This window comes from Macaca mulatta, chromosome 12, assembly GCF_049350105.2.
Source record: "Macaca mulatta isolate MMU2019108-1 chromosome 12, T2T-MMU8v2.0, whole genome shotgun sequence".
Classification (NCBI taxonomy): Eukaryota; Metazoa; Chordata; class Mammalia; order Primates; family Cercopithecidae; genus Macaca; species Macaca mulatta.
Window position 1 is genome coordinate 108,044,067 of NC_133417.1, and position 18,603 is coordinate 108,062,669.

Here is an 18,603-nt window from a genome sequence, read left to right on the forward strand (position 1 = left end):
TTCCTTTCATGCCTTCTTCCTTTGTGATTAGACGATTTTTCTCTAGTGGTATGCTTTAATTCCTTACTTTGTATCTTTTGTTTATCCACTGTAGGTTTTTGCTTTGTGTTTACCATGAGGCTTACATAAAACAGCTTATAGTTATAACAGGCTATGTTAAGCTGATTACAACTTAACTTTCATTGCATACTTTACCCTGCCCGACATTTTATGGTTTTTATGTCACAATTTACATCTTTTTATATTGTATATTCCTTAATAAATTATTGTAGCCATTAATATTATTTTTTTTTTCAGAGCTAGCTGAGGTTTTATTTTGGACAAAAAAAAAAGCAATTGTAGCTGGAGGCATGAGCAAAGGGGATCGCCAGGCAGTAAACTCCTCCGCAGGTGGGCTGAGGGCTAGGGCTGAGCCTCAGGTGGGCCTCCTGTTCCCTGTACTCCCCTACACAGCGGCCTCCCTCCCAGGCTCTGGGGCAGCTGCAGGAGGGGCACTGGGAGGGGCTGCTGCAGCTGTTCACTTGGGCAGGACGTCAGAGGACACGGACACCAGCTTCCCATCGTGGGTCTCAATCTTCTTCACAACTACGGCCTTGGTGAAGCTGGTGTGGCTGAAGGAGATGGAGCCCATGCCAGAGCCAAAGCTGGAGCTGAGGCCATAGCTGAGGCTGGGGCTTGTGAGGCCCTCATAGGCTGAGCTCAGACCACCTGCATAGCTACTGGTGGTCTTGGTATGGATACTCATGTTCTGCATCCCAGACTCCAACCGGCTCTCCTCGCCCTCCAGCAGCTTCCTGTAGGTGGTGATTTTGATGTCCAGGGCCAGTCTGATGTTCATCAGTTCCTGGTACTCATGCAGCTGCCATGCCATGGCCCACTGCAGGGCAGCCTCCAGCTTGGAGAGCTTGGCATTGGCATCCTTAACAGCCAACTCCCCATGCTGCTCGGCATCTGTGATGGCAGCCTCCAGAGAAACCCTCTTGCCTTCGAGGCCCTCAATCTCAGCCTGGAGCTGGCTGATGTTCTGGTTCATCTCAGAGATCTCAGTCTTCGTATGCCGCAGGTCATCCACATGCATCCCAGCCAGCGTCTGTAGCTCCTCATACTTGATCTGGTACATGCTCTCAGCCTCAGCCTGGCTGTGGTTGGTGATCTCCTCATACTGCACCTTGACCTCAGCAATGATGCTGTCCATGTCCAGGGAGTGGCTGTTGTCCATGGACAGCACCACAGATATCCAAGATCTAGGACTACAGTTCCTGGATCTCCTCTTCCTACAGCTGCCGGAAGAAGTTGATCTCTTTAGTCAGCCCTTCCAGGCAAGACTAGCTCTACCTTGTTTATATAAGCTTCATCCACATCCTTCCTGATGAGGACAAATTCATTCTCCATCTCTGTACGCTTGTTGATCTCATCCTCATATTTGTTCTTGAAGTCCTCCACCAGCCCCTGCATATTGCCAAGCTCTGCCTCCAGCTTCAGCCTCTCCTAGCCCAGAGTCTCCAGCTGCCACTTAAGGTTGTTGAAATAGCTCTCGAACATGTTGTCCATGTTGTACTGAGCCGTCTTCTGCTGCTGCAGGAGGGCTCCACTTGGTCTCCAGCATCTTGTTCTGGTACTCCAGGAATTGTACCTTGTCTATGAAGGAGGCAAACTTGTTGCTGAGGGCCTTGATCTGCTCCTTTTCCTGGGTGCGCACAGCCTGGATGTTGGGTTCTGCCTCCAGGTTAAGGGGGCTCAGCAGACTCTGGTTGACTGTGATGGCAGTGATGCTTCCCATGCTGCTGGCCCCACCATAACTTCTGCCCAGGACATCCAGAAAGCTGCTGCTACCCACTCGGGAGAAGCTCAAGGAGCTGATGCGGGCATCGGGCCCACACGTGTAGGAGTAGCTGCTGAAGGCTTGGGGGCCAGAGGTGGACACCTTGTAGGACTTCTGGCTCACCCTGATGGACATGGTCAATGCAGGAGTGGAGGCAGGTGGGCTGAACCACATAGAGATCCCAGAAGGAGCAGAGACGCTGCTTCTTGGTCTTTTTTTTTTTTTTTTTTTTCAGACGGAGTTTTGTTCTTGTTGCCCAGACTGGAGTGCAATGGCATGATCTTGGCTTACTGCAACCTTCACCTCCCAGGTTCAAGTGATTCTCCTGCCTTAGTCTCCTGAGTAGCTGGGATTACAGGCACCTGCTAGCATGCACAGCTAATTTTGGTATTTTTTTTAGTAGAGATGGGGTTTCACCATGTTGGCCAGGCTGGTCTCGAACTCCTGACCTCAGGTGATCTGCCTGCCTCGGCCTCCCAAAGTGCTGGGATTACAGGCATGGGCCACCGCACCAGGCCTATTGTAGCCATTATTTTTAATAGTTTTGTTTTTTAACATTCATATTAAAAACCCACCATTATACTATTATTCTAAATTTGTGTAGTTGTACCAATGAGTTTTATGCTTTTAGATGTTTTTGTGTTACTCATTAGCATCCTCTCCTCTCAGCTTGAAGAATTCCCTTTATGATTTCTTGTAAGACACATCTGGTGGTGATGAACTACCTCACTTTTTGTTTGAGAAAGTTTTTATCTCCATTTCTGAAGGTCAACTTTGCCAAGTAAAGTACTATTGGTTGACAGTTGCCTTTTTTCCTTCAGCACACTGAATTTATCATCCCTCTCTCTACTGGCCTGTAGGTTTCTCCTGAGAATCCACGTCTAGCCTTATTGGAACTCCATTATATGCAATTTGCTTTTCTCTTGCTGCTTTCAGGATGCTCTCTTCATCTTTGATTTTTGACAGTTTTATTCTATCTTAGTATAATCTTGTTCAGGTTGAATCTGATTGCAGACCTTTGACCTTCTCATACCTGAATATTTATACCTTTCCTCAGATTTGGAAATTTTTCTGCTGTTATTTATTTAAGTAAACTTTCTGGCCCTTTGTCCCTCTCTTTTCCTGCTTAAACTCCTATAACTAGGATATTTGCTCTTTTGAGAAAATCTTGTAAGCTTTAAATCTTCTAAGCTTCATGTTTTCTTCTCTGACTGTATGTTTTGAAATAATCTGTCTTTGAGTTCATGTATTAATTCTTCTGCTTCATCAAGTCTGCTGTTAATGCTCTGTACTGCATTTTTAGTTCATTAATTGTATTTGTCAGCTCCAGAATTTCATTTAAAAAAAAAACAAACAATTTTAATCTGTCTGTTACATTTCTTATTTTGGTCATCTGTTGTTTTGCTGATTTCAGTGAAATGTTTCTCTGTATTTTTAAATTTTTATTTATTTATTTATTTTGAGACGGAGTCTCACTCTATCACCCAGGCTGGAGTGCAGTGGCCTGATCTCAGCTCACTGCAAGCTCCACCTCCCGGGTTCACGCCATTCTCCTGCCTCAGCCTCCCGAGTAGCTGGGATTACAGGTGCCCACCACCTCGCCTGGCTAATTTTTTTTGTGTATTTTTAGTAGAGACGAGGTTTCACCGTATTAGCCAGGATGGTCTCGATCTCCTGACCTCGTGATCCACCCATCTCAGCCTCCCAAAGTGCTGGCATTACAGGCTTGAGCCACCGCGCCTGGCCTCTGTATTTTTTAAAAAGCAATTATTTTGAATTCTTTAAGAGGCAGTTTATATATGTCCATTTCTTTGGGGTCAACTACTGGGAGGTTATGTTTTTTAGATGGTATTATGTCTCCCATTTTTCTTGTTGCTTTACATTAATGTCTGTGCACTTAGTGGAACAGTCACCTTTTGTAGACTTTATGGGCTAGTTTCATTGTGGACTGACTTTCCTCCATGGGGTGGGGTGCAGTGGTTCTGGCACCAGTCAGGGTGCCAACTGTGTGGTCTCTGTGCAGCTCTGTCTGCTGAGGTTGGTACAGATAAAAATCACAGGGATCCATAGCAGTCAATGTTGTGAGTTTCTGCAGTGGCAGCAAGAGTTGTTGGGTCTTTGGTGGCAATGACTGCTAAGATCGCCGCAATCTATTTTTTTTTCCCACCAGAGAAGCTATGGCTGAAGGGATCCCTCTTGGCACTGGTGCCTGATGAGTAGCACCCATGGAATAATCACAGAACTCAGGCCTGATGCACAACTGTGTGGAGGTACTGCAGTTCTGAGTTCCCAGGTAGTAATGGCATTGGTGTCTGGGATGCAGGGATCCTTGCTGCTGTGTAACAGAATGCAAGATGCAGATGCTTGTTAAACAGCTAAGAGAACTGAGAATAAGAGCACTTGTGAGTGCAGCATTAGAGTAGCTCTAGGATTGGGGTAAAGTCAAGATCTTTATGGCAGCAGAGCTGGTACCCAGAGTGCAGCCACACACAGCAAGAGCTTGGCTCTTGGGCCCAGGGTGCGAACTTTTTACCTGTATACTTTTGACAAATGGATATCTTATACAGAACATTTCCAACTTCCCAGAAAGTTTCCTTGTATCACTGTCTTGCCAATCGATACCCTATCAGAAGCAATGAATTTTTTTCCCTAGCTTTTCCCAGTTATTCTTTTTGATTGTTGAATAGAATCCCGTTGTATCAATGTACCAGTGTTTCCAGCTTGGGACTACTATAAATAAGGCTGTTATGAACATGCCTATACAAGTATTTTTGCAGACAAATATTTTCATTTCTCTTGGATAAAAATCTAGAATTGGGTTTGCTGTGTCAAAGGACTAGTGTACCAGCCTCGGCAACAAAGTGAGACCCCATCTCTACCAAAATTTAAAAATTAGCCATACATTGTGTCATATGCCTGTAGTCCCAGCTACTGGGGACGCTGAAGTGGGAGGATCACTTGAGCCCAGGAGTTTGAGGCTGCAGTGAGCTATGAATGTGCCACTGCACTATAGTCTGAGGGATATAGTGAGACCCCATCTCAAAAAATACATAAAAAATCAAAATTAAAATTTAAAAAATAAAAAAAAAAAACAAATAAGGAGTAGTAGCTGGAAGCCAACACATAATTTTTGCTACTGACAATGGTCAAGTTTCTGGACATAGCTTACTGTGAGAGCCAAATAATCTTCATAACTGAGCACTAAAATTAAATTCAACAAGCCAGTCAGAGGCAACTGAATCACCAGAGGCTTCCCTATATGAGAGAAGGAAGGAAGGAACTGAGATAAACTTGCCCAATTTTTGCTTCCCAAATTTACCAGACAAGCCACTCCTCCTCTAGGAGGAAATGAGAGGGTAGAAAGAGACTAGGAGTTAAACTAATTGAGCTCCTTTAACATAGTAGGAAACATCAACAATGAGAAAGATATATTCCCTCTGTATTAATTTCCTATTGCTGCTATAAAAAATGATCACAAACTTAGTAACTTACAACAAAATTAATTTACTGTCTTCCCATTCTGGAGGTCAGAGTCATAAAATAAAGTTGTCAGAGGGCTGCATTTCTTCTGGAGGCTACAGAGGAGAATCCATTTCATTGTCTTTTCTAGCTTTCAGAAGCCACTTACATTTCCTGGCATAGGGTCCCCCTTCCTCCATCTTTAAGGCCAGCAGCATAGCATCTTCTAATCTTTCTCTTATTCTGTGTGTCATCACATGGTGTCTTATTTTCTTCTGACCTTTCTGCCTTCCCCTTAAAAAGACCTATGTGATTATATTGGACATACCTAAATAACCCAGGATAATATCCCCATCTCAATATCCTTAACTTAATTACATATTCAAAGTCTCTTTGAACACAGTCTCTTGCCACAGAAAGTAACATATTCATAGGTTTCAGGAATTAGGACATGGACATCTTTGGAAGGCCATTATTCTACTACAGCTTCTATCAGTTTTCACTCTTATTTAGCAAAAGGATAGGCTCAAGTAATTTCTTCATAAAAGATACTTGAGGCCTGGCGTGGTGGCTCACACCTGCAATCCCAGCACTTTGGGAGGCCGAGGCAGGTGAATCACTTGAGGTCAGGAGTTTAAGACCAGCCTGGCAAACATAGTGAAACCCTGTTTCTACTAAAAATATACAAATAAGCTGGGCATGGTGGTGGGTGCCTGTAATCCCAGCTACTCAGGGGGCTGAGGCAGAAGAATCACTTGAACCTGGGAGGCAGAGGTTGCAGTAAGCCGAGATCACGCCATTACTCCAGCCTGGGCGATAGAGCAAGACTCTGTCTTAAAAAAAAGGAATACTTTATTCCTTTTTACACTATACAGTATTTAAATTGTTAGCTGTCTCCTGGATTTGGAATTCAAATCTTAAAGTAAAATGAAACAAATCAATAATCTCTTTAGAGGTAGATTTGTATTCACTTAAAACGTCTCATTACTATAACATCACTGAAAAACAAGTGGAACTGGTATTAATGTGCACACTGAAGCACTGAAATCCTCTTGAGAAAAATAATCTGTGAAGACTTTTGACTTAATATAACATTAGTGTTTGATGCAATTAAGAAAATACATTAGTCAAGCCTGCTGTTTAACATAGTACTCCTGCTTACTCTGGCTCCTAAGCCATGAGTTTTCTCACAAACACAATCAACATTCCTCAGGGTGACAGTTGATAAATAATTCAACTTTGGAAGGGGGGGAACTGGTAGGAAATGCTCAAAAATGTCGGCAATGGTTTTCTCTGCAGTGGGATCATGGATGACAGTTTATTGTAGTTTCTGACAGTTTTCTGCAGCAAATTTGCTACAATTAACATGTATAACTATTATTTGAATAACTATTATTATTGTACAAATGTTTTCTTATCAAGACCAGTTATACTTTTCTTTTTTTTTTTTTTAAGACAAGGTTTTGCTCTGTTGCCCAGGCTGGAGTGCAGAAGCACCATCATGCTCCAACCTCCCAAGCTCAGGTGATCCACAAGTGCATGCCATCACACTCGGCTAATTTTTTTTCCTTTTTTTGTAGAGACCCTAAGACTGTGCCCCCACTCCCACTAGACCAGAGACTGGTTGCAAGTCAGGGTATCCAGAACTTCTGACCCACCAGCTTAAAGTAGGGGTTCCCAAGATTCCTTTTTGGGCTCGATTAGAGGTAGAGTGGCTCACATAACTTAGGGAAACACATGAGAGTCTCAAGGCAGCTGAAAGGAAGGCAGGAGAAGGTCAGAGGCCTGTCCCTGAAGCCTAACACACCCAACACTGTAACAAGACTGTAGTGAGAGCTATGGAAGTTAGGAACCAGCAAATGTTGATGAAAAATAATACCACACTATCCAACACTTGCGAGCCCTTATCCAAAAGTGAGTCACTCATTCATTGTTAAATATATATTAAGTGCTTATAGTTTTACGTAGCAATCTTACCTGAAATATGACTAATAATCAGTAAGTGCATATAAAAATATCTGAGAAGTTAAAATAGTTATTACAAGACTATATATTAAATCACATGAACTTTGTAAGGGAGCTGGTCTCCCCCTCTCCTGCTAACAATCGAACACCTAATAAAAAACAGAAATAGGACTGAAATTCTGGTGTGCTGGGTACCATGAGTGAAATTTCCTTTGAACTGTATGTTGAAGAAAAACAGATTTTAACAGCAGGAGGCAAGGAAATACTGTTCCAAATACAGGCTGAAGAAGAGAAAGGCAGATTGATGGTAGATTGTAGAGATCTGTTTAACAGAGAGACTAAACACAGAGAGTTCAGAACAATCTCTCCATATTCCAGACATAATCTAATAAAAGCCTGGACCAAGGGCATTAGTGTAAGAATGGATATGAAGGCAGATATCTATAGAACTTGGTAAATAATGATTAAGCAGTTTTGCCCCAGAAAAATAAGAGCAATTAGAAGAAGCAGTTCTCTAAGTGGGAAGGTTAGACATTTCGTCTGTGACATCTTGAATCTGAAATGATCAGGGACATCAGAGTTTTCCAAAATTTCTAACAGGTAATTAAAACTGTAGTAATAAAAAATTGTTTCAAGCTTGGGTCTCTAGTCAGACTGTCTAGGATGAAGCTAAGAACTTTTTTTTATTAGCTGTGGGACCTCGTGCAAGTGACATTAATCTCTTTTAGTTTCCTCATCAGTAAAATAGGAATAATGAAGTAAATGGATTGTTATAAGAATTAAATGGGCTGGGCATGGTGGCTCATGCCTGTAATCCCAGCACTTTGGGAGGCTGAGGTGGGTGGATTACCTGAGGTCTGGAGTTTGAGACCAGCCTGACCAACATGGAGAAAACCCGTCTCTACTAAAAATACAAAATTGGCCGGGCGTGGTGGCATGCCCCTGTAATCCCATCTACTCCAGAGGTTGAGGCAGGAGAATGGCTTGAACCCAGGAGGTGGAGGTTGTAGTGAGCCGAGATCGCGCCATTGCACTCCAGCCTGGGCAACAAGAGCGAAACTCCATCTCAAAAAAAAGAATTAAATGAGAAAGATATGTAAAGTGCTTGGAATAGAAATTGCTGGCACTTAAGAATTCATGTTATATTTTTTCATTTTACTTTTTATCAGAGCTTAGAATGAAATATTACATGGGAATTATCTACTGATATATATATATAGAAATAGTTAAGCAGTGAGAACAAATGAGACTTTCAAGAAAATAGAAAGGGTAGTAAACAAAAAGATACAGGCACTTGTATGTTCACTGCAGCATTAGTCTCAATAGCAAAAACATGGCATCAACTGAGATGCACATCAACAGTGGGCTGGATTGGCCGGGCGCGGTGGCTCAAGCCTGTATTCGCAGCACTTTGGGAGGCCGAGGCAGGCGGATCACGAGGTCAGGAGATCGAGACCATCCTGGCTAACATGGTGAAACCCCGTCTCTACTAAAAATACAAAAAATTAGCAGGGCATGGTGGTGCGCGCCTGTAGTCCCAGCTACTCAGGAGGCTGAGGCAGAAGAATGGCGTGAACCCGGGAGGCGAAGCTTGCAGTGAGCCAAGATTGCGCCACTGCGCTCCAGCCTGGGTAATACAGCAAGACTCCGTCTCAAAAAAAAAAAAAAAAAAACACAGTGAGCTGGATAAAGAAAATGTGACACATATACACCATGGAATACTATGCAGCCACAAAAAAAGAACAAAATCATGTCCTTTGCAGCAATACAAATGCAGCTGGAGGCCATTATCCTAAGCAAATTAATGCAGGAACAGAAAATCAAATGCCACATGTTTTCATTTTTAAGTGGGAACTAAACATTGAATACACATGGACATAAAGATAGGAATAGTAGACACTGGGGACTACTGGAGTGGGGAAAAGGGAGGAGGTGGTAAGATTAGGCACCATGCCCGGCTAATTTTTGTATTTTTAGTAGAGACGGGGTTTCGCCGTGTTAGGCAGGCTGGTCTCGAACTCCTGACCTCAGGTGATCCACTTGCCTCGGTCTCCCAAAGTGCTAGGATTACAGGCGTGAGCCACTGCGCCCAGCCAAACAGCATATTTTTAAATTTTTGGTTGACCCTGTGAAATCGCCAACATTAGGCCATTTTTTTACCTACAAAAACAGCAATTGTATTGGACTCCATCTAATAAAAGGAACTGAAACAAGTTTACTAAAGTGCTCTAACTCATTTCAGAAAAAAGTCATCTGTGGGCAAATGATCTCCCTAACTAAGAACATGTCCCAACTCAATTCAGAGATCTGGCCTGATTGGCAAACTATGGCCTGCTGGCAAATAGTCTTTAGCTGCTTTCTTGCTACAAAGGCAGTTAGGTACATCCAGCAAATTGCACAGCCTACAAAGCAAAAATTATTTACTATTTGGCCATTTACAGAAAAAGTCTGTAGACCCCTGATCTCAGTCATGGTTCTAAAACACAGTCTGAAAGTAATAAATCTCTTTAAGTTGTATTATTGTAATAAGACAACGTCTAGTCTTTGTATACATACATATATATTTTGTGTGTGTACAGATATATACAGTCATGCACCGCATAATGACATTTTGGCCAATGATGGACCATATATACAACAGTGGTCCCATAAAATTATAATAGAGCAGAGATCTGGCAAAATGGCCGAATATGAACAGCTACAGTCTGCAGCTCCCAGCAAGACAAGTGCAGAAGGCGGGTGATTTCTGCATTTCCAACTGAGGTACCCAGTTCATCTCACTGGGACTGGTTAGGCAGTGGGTACAGCTCACAGAGGGCAAGCAGAAGCAGTGTGGGGCGCTGCCTCATCCAGGAAGTGCAAGGAGCTGGGGCCCTCCCTGTCCCAGCCAAGGGAAGCCTTGAGGGACTGTGCTATCTGGCCCAGACACTACGCTTTTCCCACAGTTTTTGCAATCCACAGACCAGAAGATTCCCTCATGTGCCTGTACCACCAGGGCCCTGGGTTTCAAGCATAAAACTGGGTGGCTGTTTAGGCAGGCACCGAGCTACCTGCAGGAGTTTTGTTTTTGGTTTTTTTTTGGTACCCCAGTGGTGCCTGGAACCCCAGCGAGACAAAACTGTTCACTCCCCTGGAAAGGGGGCTGAGGCCAGGGAGCCAAGTGGTCTCGCTCAGTGGGTCCCACTCCCATGGAGCCCAGCAAGCTAAGAACCACTGGCTTGAAATTCTCACTGCCAGCACAGCAGTTTGAAGTCGATCTGGGACGATCGAGCTTGGTGGGTAGGGGCATCTGCCATTACTGAGGCTTGAATAGGTGGTTTTCCCCTGACAGTGCTAAGGAGGCCGGGCAGTTTGGACTGGGCAGAACTCACCACAGTGCGGCAAAGTGGCTATGGTCAAACTGCCTCTCTAGACTCCTCCTCACCAGGCAGGGCATCTCTGAAAGAAAGGCAGCAGCCCCAGTCAGGGGCTTTTAGATAAAACTCCCATCTCCCTGGGACAGAGCACCTGGGGTAAGGGGCAGCTGTGGGCACAGCTTCACAGACTTAAAATGTTCCTGCCTGTCGGCTCTAAAGAGAGCATCTGATCCTGACAAGGAGGATTCTCCCAGCACAGCAATTGAGCTCTGCTGGGGGACAGACAGCCTCCTCAAGTGGGTCCCAGACCCCCATGCTTCCTGACTGGAAGACACTTCCCAGCAGGGGTCAACAGGCACCACCTATAGGAGAGCTCCAGCTGGCATCAGGCCAGTGCCCCTCTGGGACAAAGCTTTCAGAGGAAGGAGCAGGCAGCAATATTTGCTGTTCTGCAGCCTCTGCTGGTGATACCCAGGCAAACAGGGTATGGAGTAGACCTGCAGCAAACCGTAGCAGACCTGCAGAAGAGGGGCCTGTTAGAAGAAAACCTAACAAACAGAAAGCAATAACATCAACATCAACAAAAAGGACCCCCCACACACAAAAACCCCATCCAAAGGTCATCAGTCTCAAAGATCAAAGGGAGATAAATCCACCAAGATGAGGAAAAAACAGCACAAAAATGCTGAAAATTCCAAAAAACAGAGTGCCTCTTCTCCTCCAAATGATGACAACTCCTCTCCAGCAAGGGCACAAAACTGGATGGAGAATGAGTTTGACGAATTGACAGCAGTAGGCTTCAGAAGGTGGATAGTAACAAACTCCTCTGAGCTAAAGGAGCATGATCTAACCCAATGCAAGGAAGCTAAGAACCTTGATAAAAGGTTACAGGAACTGCTAACTAGAATAACCAGTTTAGATAAGAACATAAATGATGGAGCTGAAAAACACAGCACGAGAACTTCATGAAGCATTCACAAATACCAATAGCTGAATCAATCAAGCAGAAGAAAGGATATCAGAAATTGAAGATCAACTTACTGAAATAAGGCATGAAGACAAAATTAGAGAAGAATGAATGAAAAGGAATGAACAAAGCCCCCAAGAAATATGGGACTATGTGAAAAGACCAAACCTATGATTGATTGGTGTACCCAAAAGTGACGGGGAGAATGGAACCATGTTGGAAAACACATTTCAGGATATTATCCAGGAGAACTTCTCCAACCTAGCAAGACAGGTTGACATTCAAATTCAGGAAATACAGAGAATACCACTTAAGATACTCCTCGAGAAGAGCAACCCCAAGACACATAATCTCAGGTTCTCCAAGGTGAAACGAAGGAAAAAATGTTAAGGGCAGCCAGAGAGAAAGGTCAGGGGATGCAATCCTACTTTCTGATAAAACGGACTTTAAACCAACAAAGATCAAAAAAGACAAAGAAGGACATTACATAATGGTAAAGGGATCAATGCAACAAGAAGAGCTAACTATCCTAAATATATATGCACCCAATACAAGAACAACCAGATTCATAAAACAAGTTCCTAGAGACCTACAAAGAGACTTAGATTCCTACACAATAATAGTGGGAGACTTTAACACCCCACTGTCAATATGAGACAGATAAACGAGACAGAAAATTAACAAGGATATTCAGGACTTTGTCCGGAGCTGCACGCCCCGGCCATAGCGAATGATAGCTGACGATTGGGAATGCCTGAGCTCTATTCATTTCCACCCCACGCCTTCTCCCTATCTTTGCCTTTTCTCCCTGTATTAATACCTCATAAAAGATGGCGCTCTTCCTGCTTCTTCTTCACCTATTTTTCCCGCGCCCATGAAAATTACTACCTGACAGCGCAGGTGCAACATGACGTTCGACCAGAGAAACCAATACCTACTTGGTCACGCCCTCTGCGATGAGATCATCTCCGCCTCTGGCCCAACCCCTTTCCCTCCAAGTGTATATAAGGCACTGCATTACCGCCATTAAAAGAGACTTGATCAGAGCACTGTCTTGTCTCCATTTCTCGTATCTCTTGTTCCCCAAATTCCCACTCCCTCCTCCAGGGCCTGCTTCGACTATCCCGCGGGCCGGGAGACGTGGCGCCCGAACAGGGACCTGGAAACGAGGGACTTTGTGAGGAAGAGGACGCCAAAGGATGGTCGACCGCTAACAAAGACAAAAGGAATTAAACTGATCACCGCGGGAACCTGCCGCGTCAGGATCGAAGGTAAGTGACGCGTCCGAAATGGGACAAGAATTAAGCCAACATCAAATATATGTAGGACAATTAAAAGAGGCTTTAAAGATACGAGGAGTAAAGGTTAAAGGTAATGACTTGTTTAAATTTTTTGATTTTGTAAAAGATACTTGCCCTTGGTTCCCACAGGAAGGAACTATTGATATTAAAATATGGCGTAGAGTAGGGGATTGTCTTCAGGACTATTATAATACTTTTGGGCCAGAAAAAATTCCTGTGACCGTTTTCTCTTATTGGAACCTCATTAGAGATTTAATAGATAGGAAGGAGGTCGATCCTCAAGTCATGGCTGCGGTCGCTCAGACAGAGCATATTTTAAAGGTGAGCTCTCGTTCTAACCTTGCAAAGCCTCCGCAAGATATGGAGGAGGGTCTCATTTCCCTCGAGGGTGATAGTGGGAGTGGATCCCAGTGGATGTGCGGATGGCTGGGTGGGTCTTGCATGTTTGCAGTTTTTGTAAATTTGTCGAGTACCATCTGAAAATAATTATTACTATTCAGTGATTCTCAAGCTTTCTCAATTTTGGCAGTGTATATGAACCACCTGAAGATTGTATTTTAATTGGTTAAAACAATGGTTCTCATTGAGTTTCAGCCTTCAGTGTGCATGAAACTCACCTGGGAGGCTTGTTCAATCACAGCTTGCAGAGCTCTGCCCTCCAAGTTTCTGATTTGCTGCGTCTGGGGTGCAGACCATTATTTACTTATCTACCATGTACCCAGGTGATGAGGTTTTTGGTCTTGTAGGCATGCTTTGCGCTTACAAGATTTAAGAGCAGTAAATATCACTATGATCCTTATGGGTGCCTTACAACCAGGATTACCTTCACCGGTTGCGATTCCTCAAAAATATTTTAAAATCATTATTGACCTTAAAGATTGCTTTTTTACAATTCCCCTTCATCCTGCTGACCAAAAAAGATTTGCCTTTAGTCTTCCATCTACAAATTTTAAACAACCAATGAAGCGCTATCAATGGAAAGTCTTACCTCAGGGTATGGCTAATAGTCCTACCTTGTGTCAAAAATATGTAGCTGCTGCTATAGAGCCAGTCAGAAAAACGTGGGCACAAATGTATATTATACATTATATGGATGATATTTTAATAGCAGGAGAAATTGGCAAACAAGTCTTACAGTGTTTTGCTCAACTCAAACAAGAGTTAGCAGCAGCTGGACTACAAATAGCCCCAGAAAAGGTACAATTACAAGATCCATACACCTATCTTGGTTTTCAAATTAATGGACCCAAAATTATTAATCAAAAGGCCGTTATACGTCGTGATCATTTAAAAACTTTAAATGATTTCCAAAAATTACTGGGAGACATAAATTGGCTTCGGCCGTACTTAAAACTCACTACAGGAGAGTTAAAACCTCTTTTCGATATATTAAAAGGAGACTCTAATCCAAAATCTCCCAGGTCCATTACTAAAGAAGCATTAATGGCACTCCAACAGGTAGAACATGCCATTGCAACACAATTTGTTACCGGTATTGATTATTCTCAGCCATTAATATTCCTTATTTTTAACACGACAATAACCCCTACTGGCCTATTTTGGCAGAACAATCCCATTATGTGGGTACACCTGCCCTCCTCCCCTAAAAAGGTTTTGTTGCCTTATTATGATGCCATAGCTGATTTAATTATCTTGGGAAGAGAAAACAGTAGAAAATACTTTGGAAAAGAACCCTCTACTATTATACAGCCCTACACTCAATCACACATTCATTGGCTATTACAAAATACGGAAGCCTGGCCAATTGCTTGCGCTTCTTATACTGGCGCGATTGACAACCATTACCCACCTAACAAACTTATTCAATTTTGCAAACTTCATGCGTTTGTGTTTCCCCATATTACCAGTAAAGAACCTCTCAATGACGCATTATTAATTTTCACTGATGGATCTTCCACAGGACTTGCCGCTTACACTTATAACAATGTAGTCGTTAAATTCCAGACCACTTATACATCAGCTCAGCTGGTCGAATTGCAAGCTATAATTGCAGCACTATCAGCTTTTCCTTGTCAGCCACTTAACATTTATACAGACAGCACCTACCTGGCTCATTCAATACCCCTCTTAGAGACCGTGCCTCAAATTAAACATATTTCAGACACAGCTGACCTATTTTTACAATGTCAACAACTTATCCGAAAAAGGACTACTCCCTTTTTTCTTGGGCATATTAGAGCACATTCAGGATTACCGGGACCTTTAACACAAGGTAACGCAACAGCTGACGCGGCAACAAAAATCATAGCCACAGTCACTACAGACAATTTGCAACAAGCACAAAAAGCACATGCCTTGCATCATTTAAACGCCCAAACCTTAAGACTCATGTTTAAACTTACCAGAGAACAAGCTCGACAAATAGTTAAACAATGCGCCAACTGCATAACGTATTTACCTGTTCCCTATCTAGGAGTTAACCCCCGAGGACTCATCCCCAATGAAATTTGGCAAATGGACGTTACTCACCACTTAGAATTCGGTCAGCTAAAATATATCCATGTATGCATAGACACCTATAGTGGATTCATCAGTGCAACTCTCCAAACAGGAGAGGCCACCAAACATGTCATAGCTCATTTATTGCACTGCTTTTCTATTTTAGGAATACCCAAACAAATCAAAACAGACAATGGCCCCGGTTATATAGCCAAAACCTTTTTACAATTCTGTAATACCCTACAAATTAAACATACCACAGGCATTCCCTACAATCCCCAAGGACAAGGTATAGTAGAAAGAGCTCATCTATCTTTAAAAACTGTTATCACAAAATTAAAAGGGGGGAGCTGGTACCCCGTGAAGGGTACCCCTAGAAACATACTCAATCATGCCCTGTTTATCCTTAATTTTTTAAATTTGGACAGTCATGGAAAATCGGCTGCCAATCGTTTCTGGCATCCTGAATCTCAAAAACAGTTTGCAATGGTAAAATGGAAAGATCCATTTGATAGTTCATGGCATGGCCCCGATCCAGTTTTAATTTGGGGAAGAGGTTCAGTATGCATCTTCTCACAAAAAAATGATGCAGCCAGATGGCTGCCTGAAAGATTGGTAAGACAAATAAATCATAACCATTGTTAGTCCAGGGAAGATAAATCTCCCTGAGAAGTTCTTTCCTTTTTGTTTTTCAGAAAATGAAGCCTAACATGAGATTCCTTTGGAGAATAATCGCTCTATATAACATAGTGACAGTCTATGCAGGTTTTGGTGACCCTCGTAAGGCAAGAGAATTATTACGAAAACAATACGGCCAGCCTTGTGATTGCAAAGGGGGACAGGTATCTGAACCTCCGTCAGACAGAATCACCCAGGTGACTTGCTCGGGCAAGACAGCTTACCTAATGCCAGACCAGTCATGGGAATGAAAAGTGCTGTTTTTACGCCAACAAATCCGGAATCGTTAGAGATAAGATAAAGACTTTACAGGAAGAACTAGAAGAGCGCAGAAAAGGTCTGGTCGCTAATCCCTTGTGGACTGGACTCAATGGACTTCTCCCCTATCTCCTGCCATTTCTTGGTCCTTTACCTACTCTTCTACTCTTTCTCACTCTCGGGCCTATAATCTTTAATAAGCTTATGGCATTCGTCAGACAACAAATCGAGGCCTTCCAGGCCAAACCTATACAGGTCCATTATCATCGCCTTGAGATGACTGAAAATGGTGAGTCTTATTTGCCTTAATAAGACCACCTCCCCTGTGTGCTGAACTGGACAGTCAATGACGGGTAAGAGGACACTATCTCCATCGGAGCCTAAGACAGGAGGGCCGCCTTTGCTGCTGCCTTATCCCATGACGGGCCTAGAAGGTGGGGATGAGTTGACCCAACCTAAGACAGGCGCAGTTCCCGAGGGGTTGTTTTCTCATCATAAAATAATTAAAAGGGGGACCTGTCCGGAGCTGCACGCCCCGGCCATAGCGAATGATAGCTGACGATTGGGAACGCCTGAGCTCTATTCATTTCCACCCCACGCCTTCTCCCTATCTTTGCCTTTTCTCCCTGTATTAATACCTCATAAAAGATGGCGCTCTTCCTGCTGCTTCTTCACCTATTTTTCCCGCGCCCATGAAAATTACTACCTGACAGCGCAGGTGCAACATGACGTTCGACCAGAGAAACCAATACCTACTTGGTCACGCCCTCTGCGATGAGATCATCTCCGCCTCTGGCCCAACCCCTTTCCCTCCAAGTGTATATAAGGCACTGCATTACCGCCATTAAAAGAGACTTGATCAGAGCACTGTCTTGTCTCCATTTCTCGTATCTCTTGTTCCCCAAATTCCCACTCCCTCCTCCAGGGCCTGCTTCGACTATCCCGCGGGCCGGGATAGGACTTGAACTCAGCTCTGGACCAAGTGGACCTAATAGACATCTACAGAACTCTCCACCCCAAATCAACAGAATATATATTCTTCTCAGTGCCACATAGCACGTATTCTAAAATCAACCACATAAATGGAAATAAAACATTCCTCAGCAAATGCAAAAGAACAGAAATCATAACAAACAGTCTCAGACCATAGTGCAATGAAATTAGAACTCAGGATTAAGAAACTCACTTGAGGCCGGGTACCGTGGCTCAGGCCTGTAATCCCAGCACTCTGGGAGGCCAAAGCGGGTGGATTACAAGGTCAGGAGTTTGAGACCAGCCTGGCCAATATGGTGAAACCCCGTCTCTACTAAAAATACAAAAATTGGCCAGGCGTGGTGGTGGGCGCCTGTAGTCCCAGCTACTTGGGAAGTTAAGGCAGGAGAATTGCTTGAACCCAGGAGGCAGAGGTCTCAAAAAATAAACTCACTCAAAACTGCGCAACTACATGTCTCAAAAAAGAAACTCACTCAAAACCGTGCAACTACATGGAAACTAAACAACCTGCTCCTGAACGACTGCTGGGCAAATAACGAAATTAGAGCAGAAATAAAGAAGTTCTTTGAAACCAAAGAGAACGAAGACACAACGTACCAGAATCTCTGGGACACAGCTAAAGCAGTGTTAAGAAGGAAATTTATAGCACTAAATATCCACATCAGAATGAGGGAAAGATCTAAAATTGACACCCTAACATCACAATTAAAAGAACTAAAGAAGCAAGAGCAAACAAATTCAAAAGCTAGCAGAAGACAAGAAATAACTAAGATCAGAGCAGAACTGAAGGAGACAGAGACACAAAAAACCCTCCAAAAAAATCAATGAATCCAGGAGCTTGTTTTTTAAAAAGATTAACAAAATAGACCGCTAGCCAGACTAATAAAGAAGAAAAAAGAATCAAATAGACACAATAAAAAATAATAAAGGGATATCACCACCGATCTTAAAGAAAAACAAACTACCATCACAGAATACTACAAACACCTCTATGGAAATAAACTAGAAAATCTAGAGGAAGTGGATAAATTCCTGAACACATACACCCTCCCAAGACTAAACCAGTAAGAAGTCGAATTCCTGAATAGACCAATAACCATGACCCACTGCGCCTGGCCTTCCAATAACAAGTTCTGAAATTGAGGCAGTAATTAATAGCCTGCCAACCAAAAAAAACCCTAGGACCAGACGGATTCAGAGCCTAATTCTACCAGAGGTACAAAGAGGAGCTGGTACCATTCCTTCTGAAACTACTCCAAACAACAGAAAAAGAGGGACTCAGCCAGGCGCGGTGGCTCATGCCTGTAACCCCAGCACTTTGGGAGGCCAAGGTAGACAGATCAC

The 18,603-nt window shown here is 43.3% G+C and overlaps 1 protein-coding gene, 1 long non-coding RNA gene and 1 pseudogene across 9 annotated transcripts in view; 1 reads left to right on the top strand and 2 right to left on the bottom strand.

The window, feature by feature from the left end:
- ICA1L (islet cell autoantigen 1 like) overlaps positions 1-18,603 on the bottom strand; it is a 104,044-nt gene that overhangs the window by 69,329 nt on the left and 16,112 nt on the right. The gene's annotated exons all lie outside the window — the stretch shown is intronic.
- On the bottom strand, positions 412-2,142 carry LOC106992692 (keratin, type II cytoskeletal 8 pseudogene; annotated as a pseudogene).
- On the top strand, positions 12,604-17,128 carry LOC144333458 (uncharacterized). Its single transcript, XR_013402123.1, has 2 exons — positions 12,604-12,840; positions 16,026-17,128. It is a non-coding gene; the product is annotated as an uncharacterized LOC144333458 (long non-coding RNA).